Raw genomic sequence first — 18,026 nt, 5'->3', positions numbered from 1 at the left:
AAAATAGCACTTTTTGTTCCTTTTTCTGAGACCCGTAGCATTCTCATTTTTCGGGATCCGTGGCTCAGTGACAGCTTATTTTTTGTGTCTTGATCTGTCATTTTTAATGATACATTTTTATGCAGATGCTACTTTTTGATCACCTGTTATTGCATTTTAAACATTTTTTGCATCGACCAAATAACGTAATTTTGGCGTTTGGAATTTTTTTTCGCTACAACGTGTACCAATCAGATTAATTGATTTCATATTTTGATAGATCGGACATTTCTGAATGCAGTGATACCAAATATGTGAATATTTTTTATTTTTTTAACTTTTATTTTCAGTAGGGCGAATGGGGGATGATTAGGACTGTTAGGTTTTTTTATTTTTGTCATATTTTTAAAAACGTTTGTTTTTTTTTATTTATTTTACTGGTCCCCCTAGGGGACTTTATCACTGCAATGTCTGATTGCCTGTGCATTTCTGTTGATCGGAGCTGCACAGCTCTGATCAACAGAAATGCTTCTTTCCTGTCGGTATGGACAAGAAATACATTGTGATAGCGACAGGGGTCGTCACATGACCCGTCCCTACCATGGCAACCATTGGCTTCCCATGATCGCGTCACTGGGTCGCGGGGAACGGCGCGATCTCTGCCGTTGCCATTTAAATTGCGCTATCAGTACGTAACAGCATGATCTAAAGAGTTAACAGGTGCGAGTGCGCCTGTAAGTCAGACATCTCTGCTAATCAAATCAGCAGAGATGTGCGGGAATTACTGCGGACTCGTGCCAGAGCCCGCGGTTACCAGAGGGAGGGAATCAAAGACGTACCAGTGCGTCCTTGGTTGTAAAGGGGTTAAAGAATATGGATTGTAGGAGCTAAAAAGACAAAAAGGCGCAGGTAGGGGTAATATGTAGTTGGGGTGAGTGTTGCTCACCTGAGGTAGTTGTGAAAGTCACAACTACTATAGACGCATGAATATAGAGTATCCGGCTGTCGCAGTCCCCATAGAAGATAATTGGGATCAGTTGTGGAAATGGAAGGATTAACAGTGTGCTGCTGTGCAAAAGGTTCACTGAAGATCAAAAGTGATTTTTTATTCTACGCGTTTCTGAGCAGGAAAGCTCCTGCTTCAGGAAGCTTGGAGAATCTGTGATCTACTCCTGAAGAAGGAGCTTTCCTGGTCCGTAACGCGTGGAATAAAGAATCACTTTTGATCTTCAATGAACCATTGAAGCTTTTGTTCCCGCATGGCAGCAGTGTTAACCCTTTCATTTCCACAACTGATCCTATTTAACCCTAGAACACGCAACCATAGAAATCTACCATAGAAAACAAGTAACCTAGCAGGCCTGCGAGGCCCCAGGTATGCGTTCTAGAGTTAAAGAATATGAACATTTTTATAAATATTTTTTATGCAATTGTCCATAATGAGATAAAGTGAAGAAGCACATAAAAATAAATCCATTTTGTCCACAGTCTCTGATTCAGATGCCAACATTAGCATTTCAAGGAGTTCAGACGACTTATGAGGATCCTAAATAAACTTAAAAAATGAACTCCAGGAAAGCTAAACTGACCATATATGAGTCACTCATGTTTCCCAACATACAAAGACTACTAAGAAACAGAAAGGAGAGGCAACTCACATTCTCATATTTACTGCTAGTTTCGTTTTAGAAATGCCCTCTAGATACATTGTAGACTGTACTTCTGAATAAGGGTATGTGAGCACTCTGAGTTTTTGATTGCGGACATTTTCTGCACCATAATCTGCACCTTGTGGCAGAAAAACGCACCAAAAAACGCATGCTATTTTAGGTACGTTTTGGTGCGTTTTTGAGCCATGCGATTTATCAGTGAAATCAATGGCTGGAAAGGATACAAAAGCCTGGAAAAAATGCACCAACAATTGACATGCTGCTTCTTTTTTCTGCTCCCAAAACTGCAAGGAAAAAATAAGCAATGTGCGCACAGCACTTCAGAATTCTCATTGACTTTGCTGGCATAAGGATAGACATGTGTGCCGCCCCCACCCCTGTAGCAGCCGAGCTGCTCGGATCCAGACCCGCTGTGTGGCTCGAGAGATCCTCCGGACCCGGGGGTCACGCGGACATGCCAAATGAAAAGAGGGACATAGTTGTACGGGCTTGGCCGTATTCACTTCGTGACGCTACCCACGGTGTGTGGTGAAAGGTCGCACCACCGCTGCTGTTGTGGGACACCCCGGGGGAGATGTAATGGCAGCTGGATGTTAACCCCTCCGTGGGTAGGGATGGTTGCCCTGGGGCCCAGTGGCTCTGTACAGGGGATGGCGATGGCAGGGGCCTGCGTGCCCGGACGTACCAGGGGATGTTTGGTTACTCACAGTTGAATAAATGACACGAGTCTTTTGGTAAACCAAGGTTCTGGTGGCCGGCCGCCGTGGAAGGTTGTACTCTGGTTCCCCACCCGGGCTGGTGGTCGCCGTCTTTTCCCTCTGCACTGTTTTTGCTTGTGTTGGACTTCCCGGTATGGAACACGGGAGTCCGCTCCCGGCTTGTTGTGTACCTGAGGAGCCGTGCCCGCTGACGCTGACCCGTGGGATCTATGAGCCCTGGCGGTTGCCCTATCCCTCTCTGTGGGTGGTTGTCTGCTTTTGGGACTTTGGTTGGGACAGGACCTAAAATCCTGCCCTCAATTGGTTAATTAGCTAGGCCGTTGGTTCCGGTCCTGGCTTCAGGGTCCAAGTACCCACTCTGTGCACGGTTTCTGGGTCGGTTCTCCGGTGTCGGTACCGGCGGGCTCCAACCCTGTCCCAATCCACCTCGGATCTCCGGCTGCCGTCTTCCCGTCGCCTGCTGACGGAGACCACCATCTGCCACCTAGCCAAGGTACCAGGGCTCCGACCCTGACGCCAGTCCACTAGAGCTTCACCTTCAATGGAGCTGCACCTAGCCCCAGCCTCCACTCCTCTCAACTTGAACTCTAGACTTAATCTGACTCAATTCTCCGCTGCTTTCTCGCCCCGGGCTTTCTAGACCCCTAGGTGGGCGTTTCCTAACCGCCTAGTCCCGCCCACTGGTGTGCCTGTCTTGCCCTGAGGGAGGTGGCTAGGGTTTCAGGTCGGCTAAATGTAACCCTGTGAGGGATGGTGTTATGCGGGGGCCTCTTGTGTGACTACCTGGTTTTGCCAGGGCGTCACACATGCATTTGGGCAACAAACTCCATAAAAAAACAGGGCAAAATGCATCAAAAACTACAGCGTGCGTACAAGGCCTAAATAGAACATGTTTGTTTTGCAGTGAAATATTAATCATGTATCGCTTTTCTTATCTTATTGAGATATTCACCCCAAAAAATGGAACATAAATAATTAACAAATATTAATTAGCAGTCAAAAGACTGCAGTAATCTGCTCCAATTTTGTCACATAGGTAAATTAAGAACTTTTGAAGATTTTACACCAAATTTCAGCTCTCTAGGACATAATCGGCCAAAAACATAATACAAAAGCGTTCTTGACATATTCACCAAAAAATAGAACATGAAAGCAAATGTTAATTTACAGCCAAATGATTTGACCAATCTGCCTTTAATTTGCATATCGTTCAATACGACACTTCAGATGGCTTTTGACTGGATTTCAGCTCTCTAAGGCCTGTTTCAGACATCAGTGATTCTGGTACGTATGTGCTTGTTTTTATATTTACCAGAATCACTGACATATGCAGACCCATTATAATCAGTGGGTCTGCGCACACAACAGTGATTTTAAACTGACCGTGTCTCCATGCGGCATACATGCGTATCCGTGAATGCCACACGGAGACATGTCCGTTTTTTTCTGGCATCACTGATGTCCCGCAGACAACACTATGGTGTGATCCGTGAAACACGTACCAGAAAAAAACTTGAATTGAAAATAAAAAGCATTTTCAACTCACCTTCTGCAGTGATGCTGTGTTCGGCAGCTGCTCTCAGATTCTTCCTGGCCGGCTCATAATGGTATGCATATTTATGTATGCAGCCAGAGCCGACCTGGAAGTAGCTGCAGAGGTGAGAGACAGCAGCGGCCATAGGCTGCAGAGCCAGAGACTTCAGCACCACAGACAGCAGGAAAAGGACACGTGAGTTTATCACCATGCGCAATCACAGAGTACGGATCACGTATCACAGATTGCACATGGGCAACCCACGTGTGCCATGAATCACGGTACATGTAGGGACAGGCGTTTTTATCACTTCAGTGAAAAAAACGTTTGTGTTTTTCACTGACGTGTGAAACAGGCCTTAGACCAGGGGTCTCAAACTCGGCTGGGTGTATGGGCCGCACACAGGAAAAAAATAATTTGAGGGGCCGCATTCCTTTCAGGACAAAGTGACATTGGTAGTGGTACCATTTTTTCTTTCTATACACCCTTGAATCACTGTTTTTGAACATTTTTCATTTGTCCATTATAACAAATGTGTAGTGTGTGTATATGTATGTATATATATACAAAAATACATACACACTTTTTTTTACATTTTTTCCCCTTTTTGTAAGTAATACAGTTTTACAATAACCACCGCATAGTAATTTTGGCCAACATCTTGTAGTAATGTGCCCCATCTTGTTTCCCATTCTGTAAAAATGTGTGCATCCTTGTCCCCTTGTAGCAATGTGCCTCAGCTAACACACAAACACACATCCCCCCCACCCTGTGCAGCCTCAGCTAATACACATCCCCCCCACCCTGTGCAGCCTCAGCTAATACACATCCCCCCCACCCTGTGCAGCCTCAGCTAATACACATCCCCCCCACCCTGTGCAGCCTCAGCTAATACACACCCCCCCCACCCTGTGCAGCCTCAGCTAATACACATCCCCCCCACCCTGTGCAGCCTCAGCTAATACACATCCCCCCCACCCTGTGCAGCCTCAGCTAATACACACCCCCCCCACCCTGTGCAGCCTCAGCTAATACACATCCCCCCCACCCTGTGCAGCCTCAGCTAATACACATCCCCCCCACCCTGTGCAGCCTCAGCTAATACACATCCCCCCCACCCTGTGCAGCCTCAGCTAATACACATCCCCCCACCCTGTGCAGCCTCAGCTAATACACATCCCCCTCACCCTGTGCAGCCTCAGCAAATACACATCCCCCCACCCTGTGCAGCCTCAGCTAACACACACGAAAACATTCTTCTCACCTGCTGTCAGCGGCACAGAACCACACACACGGCATGAGACACACACACACACACACACACACACACACACACACACACACACACTGCAGCCTCAGCCAGCAACACGAAAACATTCTTCTCACCTGCTGTCAGCGGCACGCAGGCACGTGGACCCGGTAATGATCACAGCTGCTGTCATCGCTGAACGTTCGGCCGGCGCGTGCAGAGCAGTTCTCACTGCACAACAGCCACTGGCCAATCACAGGCAAGCATCTGAGGTCATATGCAGCAGGTGCTTGCCTCTGATTGGCAGGCGGCTGTTATTGCGTTCTGCAGCGAGAACTTCACTGTGCGCGGCAAACACAAAACTGTAGGCTCAGGCTGAAATAAATAACTGACAGCTGCGGCCCCTGCACCGGTCGCCATCTTTACCAGGTCCACGGGCCTGCGGGCCGCAAGAAGCCACCTGAAGGGCCGCATGCGGCCCGCGGGCCGCGTGTTTGAGACCCCTGCCTTAGACCTATCATTCTCATGCAAGGGCAGTCCGATGTTTCCCACTCATCCATAGACTTGTATGGGTTCGTGTGATCCAGCATATGCTGCCAAACGCAGCATGCTGCAATTTTTATCTGATGCTGATTTGGCAATAGAAAAACAAAATTGCAGCTATACACTGCCTAATTGTTTAACAATGGTGTGAGTGCAATCGAATATTTTATCAAATTGCACTAGTCCATATTAAACGCAAGTGGGAGGGAGGCCATATACTCACTCCCAATGTCAGATCTGTTCCAGCCTCTGCCTCTTCCCAGAATCATGTGACGATGTTATGTCACTCAATTCCTGAGCATGGGCTTCTCACTCCCTTCTTTTGGACAAATCAAGACATACAGAAGAAGTGAATTGAGAGCTGCTTTCTCACTTTCTGCAGATGTCTTCATTTGGAAGAGCAAAGCCATCCCGTATTCGCCTCAGGGATCGAGTGACATGACAACGTCACACGATTCTCATGATTCCCAGGAGAAGCATTGTCTCCACAACTGGAGTGGCGCCGACAACGGAGGTAAGTATAGGGTTTGTTATATTGTTGGGGTGAAACAGGAATGGAGAAGAGGCTGTCCAAGTAATGGACAACCGCTTTAAAATGACTCTACTGCCTCCACACCGGCTACCAAAGCAGGAAAGGAACATTGTGATGAATGATGATTCTGGGACTACAATGATTAGGCAGCAAGGAAATGTAGGGAGAGACCTAGGGTATATTCACATAAAGTTCTATAACATTGATTTTTCTGTCTGAAAACAGCTTCTAAAAAACATGTTTTTTGGTCCAGTTATCTAAGTTCCTACCAGATTTGAGCTGTAGCTCCACTTTGAATTTCAGGTGATGTATCGAACCTCCCCCTCTTCCTTTTCCCCACAGTCGGCACCTTACAGAGAGAATTTGACCAAATTTTAAGCTGACGTACTCTGAAAGTAAAACCTGCACCTCTGTATTATTGTGGCAAATAATCATATTTGATTACATATATTTTAAAAAATATGTATCTGTACTGCCCCCTTGCCAGTGGCCGAGCCGCTCGGATCCTGAGCCGCGGTGGCTCGAGGGGTCTCCGGACCCGGAGGTTCGCGCGGACACTCGAATTTAAAGAAGAGGGGTTTATGTACAAGGGGATTAGGAAGTTCGTGATGCTACCCACGGTGCGTGGTAATGTAGGAGACCACCACTGCTGTTGGGGGAGCCTGGTGGTGATGGTGTAGCAGCAGGATGTTTAACCCCTCTGTGGGTAGGGGGTTTGTGTCCCCCGGGGCCCGTTGGGTGTTGGTGTTTGGGGTGCCGTTGGGTAGAGGAAAAGGGGCTCTTCAGCGTACTCACTCAGTCCAGGAATAATGACACCGACAGCTTGTAAACCAGAATTCTGAGCACCACTGCAGCCTAGAGGGAGCATGCTAGGATCCGTGCCTTTGGTGTTGCTGTTAGCCTGTGGTCTTTTCTGTGGCACCTTCTCACTAGTTGGACCCTCAAGCTTGAAACTTTTCGGGTCCTGCTCACCTGGAGTGAGCTTGCTCTTAGGGTTCACGTGTAGGATTTCTTTGGACTGTATTTGGGAAAGTCCTATCCCATCGGTGCGCTAGTACCTCGATTTTGGAGTGGGTTGGGGATGAATCTTGAAGTCTTCACCTCTGTCGGGTAAATTACCGGGACGCGTGAAGCTACTTCCCGGCCTAGGGTCCACGTACCCCGTCGTCCCCTGCCCAGTGATAGCTCAAGGCCGCCGGCTGCCCTCCTCGGCAGACCGTGCCCCTTGAGACGATCCCCTGTGATCGGGGTTCCAGCTCCTACCAGGCCCAGACCAACGTCTGCCACCTAGTAAACTCCAGGAGCCCTGCTCCAGACCAGTGACCTCTCCCTCTCAGAGAGTCACTTTCCACCTCCTACTCCTTTCACTCCTGTTTCACTTCTCTGTCACTTTCTTACTTTTCCCAACCAACCCCCATTATGGGCGGCCCAATTCCCTTCAGGCCCCCCAATGGTGTGTCTGGTGGGTTCGGTGTAAAGTGTTCCTAGGATTTTGACTGGCTAAGCTGTTAGCAACACCAAAGGACCGGGAACCGTAACCAAGGAGGAGTGGATACTGCGCAGAAGGGCAGATTGCACAATACCCTATGACGACCTAATAGGCCAGGTTGTCTCATTCCCCCTTGGTTAAACGTAGCTCATCCCCAAGCTACAGGACGCCAGAGGTTTATTTTTGCTTTTAACTGTAAAAGGAACATTTTAACATTATGCATTTTTATTAACGGGTTCCATCCCTCACAGGAGAGGCACTTTACTTAAACGTTACTAAAATTATTAAGAGTTTGGCGACCAACCGTGGGACGCTACTGGTTTCTATTGTAACGGAGGCTAAACCTACTCCGTTGCAGCCCCTTCCTGCGACAGTCCAGTCCCAACGTCCCGGTTCCCAACAACCCACCACCCAAACAACCTGTTCCCCCTGGAAACCTATAGTGGGTCCGTGACCGGGTTAAGGTCCCGGGTGTTGTTTTTTTATATGACTCTGGTTTGCACAGGAGGTGCAACTGTGACGCCCTGGGCAAGCCAGGGGTCACAGGTCATCACACCACCACACCCTACATCCCAGTTAGGAACACCAAGCTACTAAAATCCTTGTTGCCTTCCTCCAGGGGCTGATGTTCACACCAGGGGGTGGGCCAGGCGGTTGGCTCCGCCCACCGAGGAGTACACAGCCCTGGAGGCGGGAAGAACCAAGAGTTGAGTTCAGTTCAGTTAGGGGAGTGAAGTAGAAGGAAGTGGTAGAGGAGCTAAGTGAAAGTGAAGTGGTAGTAGAGCAAAGAAGAAAGGAGTAAAAGTGAGCGTAGAAAGACCTGAAGTTGGTCCGGCTAAGTGCAGGACAGTGTCAGCAAGGTCAGCAACAGCGGTGATTGTCTGGAGGGGGACTGCTCGGAGGTTGCTGGAAGGACCGCGGACGGGTAGTGGCCCGGTGGTCTGGAGCAGTATACGAAGGACAGTCAGCACCAGGGCAGGGGCCTCTCGGACCCCGGCAAGGCTAGGAGTCGCCATAATTTGCCGAATCCGTCAGTGAAGGGGACGTCGATCCCCCAACAACCAAGTCCCGACTGAAGGCAAAAGTCCAACCATTAAGGAGGAACACCGCCACCGCCAGGGCACCAGTTCCTCGGGGCCAGCGTCTGCGGGCAAAGCAGGGCTCCTCCGGCCCATATCCAAGCCGGGGAGCGGGTTACCGGTGGGAACCCATCGCTACCAACATAGAAACACTAGGTGCAGGTCAGAGGGACATCACCGTTACCTGCTGGGAGAGCAAGTGCAGCCGTCCGTGGGAACCGTCTTTCCAGCCGTGTGGTTTACCGTAAAACTGTGTCAAGGTCTCAGGCTGAGAGAGTACCACAGTGCCGCAAGGCACAGCACTGCCCCCGCGTCCCTGCGCCCACCAGGCCCTGCACCTTCCACCCCATCACTGGACCCCGGGATCACCAACCCCTACCCACGGAGGGGCAACGCAACAACTGGCTGCTCCGCATCACCACTCCCGGGATCCCCATATTGAGCAGCGGTGGTGCTACAAATCACCACAACCATGGGTGGCGTCACGGACAATAAACAATCCCCACACCCAACAACCCCCCTTTCACTCACGGGCGAGGAGCGCCGCTAGAGTCCCCGGGATCCGGCTCATCGCTCGAGCCACCGAGCAGCAGCAGGCCGCAGCAGTGGGCGAGCGCGGCGTCCCCTCCTCCGCCCACGACACAACTATTATACAAAAACACAAGTTTGTGTTGGTAACACCAGTCCTGTGACCGTGGTCATATTTACTTATGTATAGAAACTTAAACGAAGTCCATGTACCGGTTGTACACTTTTCAACAATTTACTTGCAAATCTGGTAACTTTCACTCGTTTCATTAAAACTGGTGGATTAGGCACTTATTTACTAACATTTTCTATATGGAAAATAACAAACTATGAAAAATAACAAACGAAAGCACGGATACCTAACAATTGTATGGCATCGCAACTACTGGTCATGTAACATTTTTTTTTTAGTAATAGACTGTCGGGTCCTGCAGCCACGCTTCCTTGCGACTGCATGCTACCGACGCCGACACATACCCTTCCTCAAACATCACGTGCTTAGTTACCTCCAGGGCATACCACTTACCCTGGCCTACGTCACAGGGTGAAAAAAAATAAATAAACCCCTGATGTCCTGTAGCTCGGGGATGAGCTACGTTTAACCAAGGGGGGATATGACGCCCTGGCCTATCAGGACATCACAGGGTATTGTGCAATCTGCCCTTTTGTGCAATTTCCATCTCCTCTTGGTTACGGGTCCCTAACAAATGGTGTTGCCAAAACCAGCTAATCAAAGTCCTAGAAACACTCTGCACCACACCCACCAGACACACCAGTGGATGGTCTGAGTGGAATAGGGTCGCCCACTTGGGGGGTTGGATAAGGGGAGGTCAGGAGTGTCAGGAGCAGATCAGAAGTAGCTCCCAGTGAGAGAGGAGGTCTGGCCTATCAGGTCGTCACAGGGTATCGTGCAATCTGCCCTTCTGCACAGGCTGAGCAAAACCCTAGGAACACTTTGCACCACACCCACCAGACACACCAATGGGTAGCCTGAAGGGAATAGGGCCGCCCATTTGGGGGTTGGTTTGGGAGGGTTAGGAGTGTCAAGTTCAAGTCAGTTGTGGAGAGACTCTCGAGAGGAGAGGTCAGGAGCAGTTGGGCTCCTTTGAACTACTAGGTGGCAGACGTTGGTCTGGGCCTGGTAGGAGCAGGATCCCCGGTCGCAGGGGATCGTGACAAGGGGCACAGAACTGTCGAAGAGGACATTCGGCTGCCTTATACCACCACTGGGGAGGGGCCAGGGCACGACGGGGTATGTGGACCCTAGGGCAGGGAGTAGCTTCAAGCAATCTTTCAATTCACCCGAAGAGGATGGATCCTTCAAGATCTGCTCTCCATCCGCTCCAAAATACAAAATCGGGGTACGAGCGCAACGAGGGGGATAGGACTTTCCACTAAAACGGTCCAGGAAATCCCAAGCGTGAACCCTGAGAGCAAGCTCCCTCAGTTAGCCATACTGGGGAGCGGGACTTGATAAGTTTCAAGCTAAAGGGGTCTATCAAGAGAAAGACACAGTGCCAAGGGAAAGGTCACAGATCAACAGGCAACACCAGCAGAAACGAGACCGAAAACGTGCTCCCCTCAGTGGCAGCGGTATCTAGAACTTTGGTTTACTAAGTTGTCGGTGTCAACGTTATTGGACTGAGTGAGTACGCAAGTGACCCTTGCCTCCCCAACGGCACACCCCCATCACCATCACCAAGTCCCGGTGCATCCCCCCTACCCGTGGAGGGGTTAAACACCTGGTTGCCCACTCCATCGCCACCGGGTACTTCCCAACCGCAGCGGTGGTACTCCACCTTACCACATACCACAGGTTGCGTCATGAACTATAGACACTGTCCCCTGTAAATAACCTCCCTTTAATTCAAGTGACCGCATGACCCCCGGGTCCAGAGACCCCTCGAACCACCGCGGATCCGGATCCGAATCCGAGCAGCCCGGCTGCTTCCACGGGGGCGGCACACATGTATAGAAATAAAAATCAAGATGATCACTAAAGATTAAAATCATCAAAGTCCCACAGTTTCTTTAGAACTTCTGTTATCAAACAGAAGTTAGTTAAAAATATGTTAATAATATAAATATAACAGGGTTTTTTTTTTTATAAATTTCTGGGGGGTTTTTTATCAGCTATTTTACATGACAATACCATTTTTTCTTAATAGCTGTATCATCGTACATTTATCTTACTAGACTCGTTGTACACCTCAAATAACTTTTTTTTATCATGAATTTTTTGATGCAGTTGTCTTTATGCTCTTGGGCTATTATTAACTACGTAGGGGGTGTTTTTTAATTGTTTTTTAATTGATTCTTTTTAATTGATTGATTAATTTAATTATTCCTCTTTGATGGGGAATTTAATCCGATTGTTGTAAAACTTGTTTTATGTATATAAGGTTGATTATCCTGCATAACTGCTACCTGAGGAAGGGGGAGGATGTGTCCTCGAAACGCGTTGTGACATATTAATCTTATTCAATAAATCCTTCATTATAATCTACCATCTTTATTCTAAGCAGTGTGGCCCTTACAGTGAGTTTTCTTTTAATCCTATTACTTGGCTCTCCCTTTGGAATAGGAATAGAGCTCTGCTGTTTCAATTGATGCCATACTAAGGGATTGGATAATCACAGTTACCGTGATCACAGGACCATCTGACCCGGAGGAGGAGCTGCTGCCTGACATTGGTCTAACGGCTTTGTGCTACACGTGTTCTTGGATACCGATCGTGTGAGCGGCCGCCTAAGCAAGGACTCCTGTGGGTTCATCAGGACGGGATCCCCGCTGGTGAGGATCAGTGAACCCCATAACTCCCCTTCAGTATTTTTAACAGCGTTGTATCTGCCGTACAACAACATCAGGTGAGTGTTTAGTACACACATCTATCTATTGTGCAATTAAGGTTCCACACAGGAGCGCCCTCCTGTTTTTCTCTATAAAACGTTTCCTGGCAAACCGGGTGCTGACGGAGGTCCCTCCTCAAGAGGAGGGGTATTGTCAGGTGTGGTGGCTATGCACCTGAGCGGGTCCGTTGCACTCCATCGTGTGCTCTGGCTCTTTGACGGGTCATCCGTCACCCTTTGCTGGCCACGAGGTGTGAGGTGTTGCTGTCGGGAGCGGAATTTGCACGAGTGCCTGCTCTGACCAAGCACGTTGTACCCTGGGAGTCACCGCTGCTCCCAGCAATGGTGTCACTCAGGGGCCCTGAGATGCTGGGTCCCCTGGTGTGAGCTGTTGCCACTGGATATGGGACGCTGTATCCTCTGACACAGTCGGATGGTGGGCGGTTCCCTCCATTCCACTCTCCTCCTCTCCTAATGTTCTGTGGATAGAGGATGGGGAATGAGCATTGCCTCAGAGTCACATGAGCTCTGGAGGCAGATTTAAACCTGCAATCTGCCTCGCTTAGTTGCTGATTAATTCAGTTGTGTGGAGTAGTTTGCTTGGTTTGCTTTGCAAGTGTTTTAAGGTTTTCAACATACTTCTCCTGTTGTAAGGACCTGATTAACCTTTGATTATAGCTGGGTTCAGCTTCTTTCCTGTGTATCAGCCTTAGGTTTCTGTTAGCTGGGTTCAGCTCCCTTTTAGTTTCTGCTGTAGTATCAGACTTATGTTTTCTTTCCTTTTCCATTTAGTTATTTTCTTGGTGTGATTGTCCCACCTGTCACTAGCCGCCGCACTGTTTGCTGCCTGGGAAGGGCTCTGGTAAAGTCCCCCTTTTCCAGGACCGGCAGGCAGTTGAAGGATATCCCCGGCCCTTAAGAGTGTGCGGCAGTGCAATGGCTAATGACAAGTGCAACCGACACATTGCGCTTGTTAGCGTGCATCGAGTCTGGTCCCCTATCATCCCACATTACAGTTAGGTCCAGAAATATTTAGACATTTCAGGGTATTCACATCCTAATTGAAGTTTAGTTTTAGCAATTACAGCTTTTTAATATGTAATTTCCTCTTTTTCAAGGGCACAAAGGACAATTATCTCAAATGCTCTTTAATGGGCTACATGGGCTATTCCGTCATCAATTAAACAGGTAAAAGGTCTGGAGCTGATTTCAGGTGTGGCATTTGCATTTGGAAGGTGTTGCTTACCCACAACATCAAAGGAGCTCTCAGTGGAAGAGAAACAGACCATCAGTAGGCTGAAAAAAAGAAGAAAACCCATCAGAAAGATAGCAGAAATGTTATGAGCTGTTAAACCAACTTTCTGCAAATAGAAGGTTTTACTTTCAAGCTTGGGGACTCAAAAAGGCCTGGATGTCCACAGAAGACAACAGGAGTGGATGATCGCAGAATCCTTTCCAGGGTGAAGGAAAACTCCTTCACAACATTCACCCAAGTGAAGAACACTGTTACGCACATGCCCCAGTCTCATGACATCACTTAACTCATGCGAAATAACGCAGGGGATAATGCAGGAAAATGCAATGAAATGCACAGAATTTGCTACCTGCGTGATTCCCTGCGGTATTTCAGGATTACATTACAGTCAAAGGAGTGTAATACCGCAGGGACCTGCGGAAAAGAATTGACATGCAATTATTTTTGCTGAAGAAAACATGCAGCAAAACCTGTATGTGAAAAGCCAGTTACGCTTTTGGTGATCGAACCATTATGGAACATAACCTCGAACTGTCGAATTTGAAACTAATTGTTCGCGTTCGTCGAACGACTTGAACATCGTCTAAAACAGGTAGAATTTGAGATTGGCGAACAGTTCGATTCGAACACCGCTCATCTCTACTGATGACCCCACAGAACCCCCATAGTATGATGCCCCCAACAGACCCACCCTTGTGGTATGCTACTGACGCGCCCAACGGGGCCGTGGTGGTTACTGTTTTCCGGGCCATGGCTTCTTGGGGCTGTCACGGCGGCAGGGCCCCGCTCCGTGACCCCGATAGTGGTCGTTAATAAAGATGTGGGATGATGAGGTAGTAGTTATAGTTTGTCGTGATGCAACCTGTGGTACTTGGCCAGAGATAGCCGACACTGTGGGATGGGACCTTTGGGGCAGATGATGAAGCAGCTTGGTTGGTATAGCTCTCCACAGGTAGAGCTGGGCCCCAGGGATGATGGGAGTAATAGTCTATGATGGTGGAGGTGCAGGCAAATAACGGAGCGACACAGGGATGCAGTCTCAAGGTTTTTTACTCACTGTAGCAGGTTCCAAGGTAACACGACTAGTCAGTAACCGCCTTTGGAGTGCTGGGTTCCACTGTGATGTGCTTCCAGACGATCCCGGGTAGTTCGGAGGTCAATACTCGTGCACCCTTTGTGTATTCCTTTCCCTGGTTGTCTTCCTGCACTGACTTCTCACTCTCCTGTCCCGCGCCTACGCACATAGTGCCCTGAGTCGGTGCCCGCGGACCCTGTCGGGTGGCTTGAAGCACTATCCCTTGGCCCTATGTGGACACCTTCCAGCGGATTCGTGTGCGGGTTTGGCTTCGGCCCTTGAAGTGACCTAGGCCTCCGGTTTTACTAGATGAGCTCATTGGTTCTTTTCCTTTAGTCTAGAGACCAGATCCCTGTCTGCGGCCACATCCCTCCACTCCGATTTGTCGTATGTGAAACGAGACCTAGGGAGTCTGACACACTTCCCGTGGGCTCTTGGACCCTTTCTGTCTTGCGCCTGGGTCGCGCTGCTCCAGCTCCAGACCACAGGTCCTCCACTGCTCCTTCTCAACTCTCTCTGACTTACTACAGTGTCCTCTCACTAATTAGTCTCCTCCTCCAAGTCAGGTCAGATTAGGGGGGGAACCATCACCAGTGGTGGCTATACATAGCTTTAATGGAACTAAGCCCTAACCCTAGCCCTGTGGGGAGCTGCTAATTAAGGGTGTTGTGTGTTTGTGTGTGCACAGATTGATGTCCTCTTCCTTACCCAGGGATGGGATACCACACCTCTGGCTGAGGTGCAGTACCTCTGTGGCAACTGAAGGTTTAGGGGCGCCACACTACCTCCCCAGTTTCCTCACTAAGTACGATACCACAACAGCTCTCCATTCAATATGATGCCACTGCCCACCCCACCCACTGTATGATGCCTGCACAGCCCAAACCACATACTGTACGTCTACAGAGACAGAATAGTGGACTATGCACCTGATGGCTGTTTCCATGCATAATTTATGGTAATGCAGAAGATACAAAAAAAAAATGAAATGAAAAGAAAATTTCCAAACAATAAAAATGTTTTATTGTGCACATATTCTCTATTATTTAACTGGCAATGGGAAAGCCATAATAAAAACACAGTGCCAGAACTGGTCTTTATGTTCATCCCACTGCTATAAAAATATTTTATGTTGTGTATAAGTAATAGAAAAAAATACTATAATAATTTGATAGAAATAAGAAGAAATAAGCGTAAAATACATGTAAGGTCATGACCTTAGCTGAATTCTATCAGTAATTAGAAAGCAATCCTGCCATTTTGTGAAAAATTTCAGGTGGTTCAACTGATGGCTCATAAAAAGGTGTCTGATTACCAAGCAAAAAAATTAAAAGTATATTCAGCCTACCCTTTATTGAGTCCACATCGGTGCACGGAATTTCCAAGGTGGCACACCCAGGATACACGTAACAAAGATAAGAAAAAGAAAAAGATCCAGCACTGGCTCCAATTTCTAAACAGTTTAAAACTCCATTTATTTGAAAAAATTAAAACAGGAACGTGTTTAAAATGTAACGTACAAAGACCTTACGCGTTTTACATCTCTCTAGTCTTTAATCCTACAAGCATGAGAAATTCCATACCTGCCGCTGACCGGGATTGACCTATGGAGCCTCATTCTAAGAACGTTTTCAGACCAAAGCTCTATAGGAATTGATGGGCGTTGTGGGACATTACACTATTGGATTATTTCAGGACTTTGAGGATGTCAAATGTAATTACTAAATTGATGAATGAAGGAGTGTGGGGGAGTCTTTGTTCAAATGAACTATTTTTTCCAATGTGTGTGTTTTTTTTAACTGTACGCTGATAGATACCTATTCCTTACTAACCCCTGGGCTTGGTGTCAGCTATCAATTCATGGTTGACATTTACCCCAAAAAATATATTCCAATTGGCACTGCACCAGGGTATTCGGGAAGAGTCAGACAAAGCTCCAGAATTGGAACATCTAATGGATGCACCAGTTCTGGGGTGGTGGGGGCTGCTATTTTTAGGGTTGGAAAGGCCAAATAACCATGGGTCTTCCCAGCCTGATAATAAAAGCCCCAAGCTATATGCTTTACCGTGGCTGGTTATCAAAAATAGTTGTTTTTTTAAATTATTAAAATAAATACTTTAAAAAACAGACTGGGATCCCTTTTATTTTTTATAACCAGTCAAGGCAAATTTCATAGCTGAGGGCTGCATCCCGTAGTTGTCTGCTTTACCTACGCTGGTTATCAAAAGTAGGCAGGACCCCACTTAATTTTTTTTTTTTGTTTTACACTTTGTTCACAGCAGCTAACAGGCTTCTTACCGATGTAATAAAGCTTGTTGATTTGCTGCAGCCTTTCAACAAACTTGATTAGCATATGAACAGCATCCAAACTTCAAGCACCAGAAACCCAGTGACCGCTACTAAACCAGAACTTTACCATTCAGAGTTCGATCATCACTGATCATTGCCTTTCACTAACTTGAGATATTATATATATATATATATATATATATATATATTATATATATAAAATGCCGTGTGAAGAATTATTAGGCAAGTTGTATTTTAGAGGATTTTTTTTTTTTTATTGGTCAACAACTATGTACTCAATCAACCCAAAAGACTCATAAATATCAAAGCTTAATATCTTTGGAAGCTGGGGTGTTTTTTTTTTTAGATTTGGCTATCTTAGGAGGATATCTGTTTTTGCAGGTAACTATTACTGTGCAGAATTATTAGGCAACTTAATAAAAACCAAATATTCCCATCTCACTTGGTTTTTTTCACCAGGTAAACCAATATAACTGCACAAAATTTAGAAATTAACATTTCTGACATGCAAAAACAAAACCCAAAAAAATGAGTGACCAATATAGCCACCTTTCTTTATGATGACACTCAACAGCCTACCATCCATAGATTCTGTCAGTTGCTGGATCTCTTTACGATCAACATTGAGTGCAGCAGCCACCCCACAGCCTCCCAGACACTGTTCCAAGAGGTGTACTGTTTTCCCTCCCTGTAGATCTCACATTATATGAGGGACCATAGGTTCTCTATGGGGTTCAGATCAGGTGAACAAGGGGACCATGTCATTATTTATTACCTTTACTGGCCAGCCACGCTGTGGAGTAGTTGGATGCATGTAATGGAGCATTGTCCTGCATGAAAATCATGTTTTTCTTGAACGATACCAAATTCTTCCTGTACCACTGCTTGAAGAAGTTTGCTTCCTTAAACTGGCAGTAGGTCTGGGAGTTGAGCTTCCCTCCATCCTTAACCCGAAAAGGTCCCACAAGTTCATCTTTGATGATACCAGCCCATACCAGTACCCCACCTCCACTTTGCTGGCAAATGAGTCGGAGTGGAGATCTCTGCCCATTACTGATCCAGCCTCTGGCCCATCAAGAGTCACTCTCATTTCATCAGTCCATAAAACCTTTGAAACATTAGTCTTAAGATATTTCTTGGCACAGTCTTGACGTTTTACCTTATGTTTCTTGTTCAAAGGTGGTCGTTTTTCAGCCTTCCTTACCTTGGCCATG

This window comes from Anomaloglossus baeobatrachus, chromosome 1, assembly GCF_048569485.1.
Source record: "Anomaloglossus baeobatrachus isolate aAnoBae1 chromosome 1, aAnoBae1.hap1, whole genome shotgun sequence".
Lineage (NCBI taxonomy): Eukaryota > Metazoa > Chordata > Amphibia > Anura > Aromobatidae > Anomaloglossus > Anomaloglossus baeobatrachus.
The sequence above is the reverse complement of the archived record's forward strand: the minus strand, read 5'-3'. Positions refer to the sequence as shown.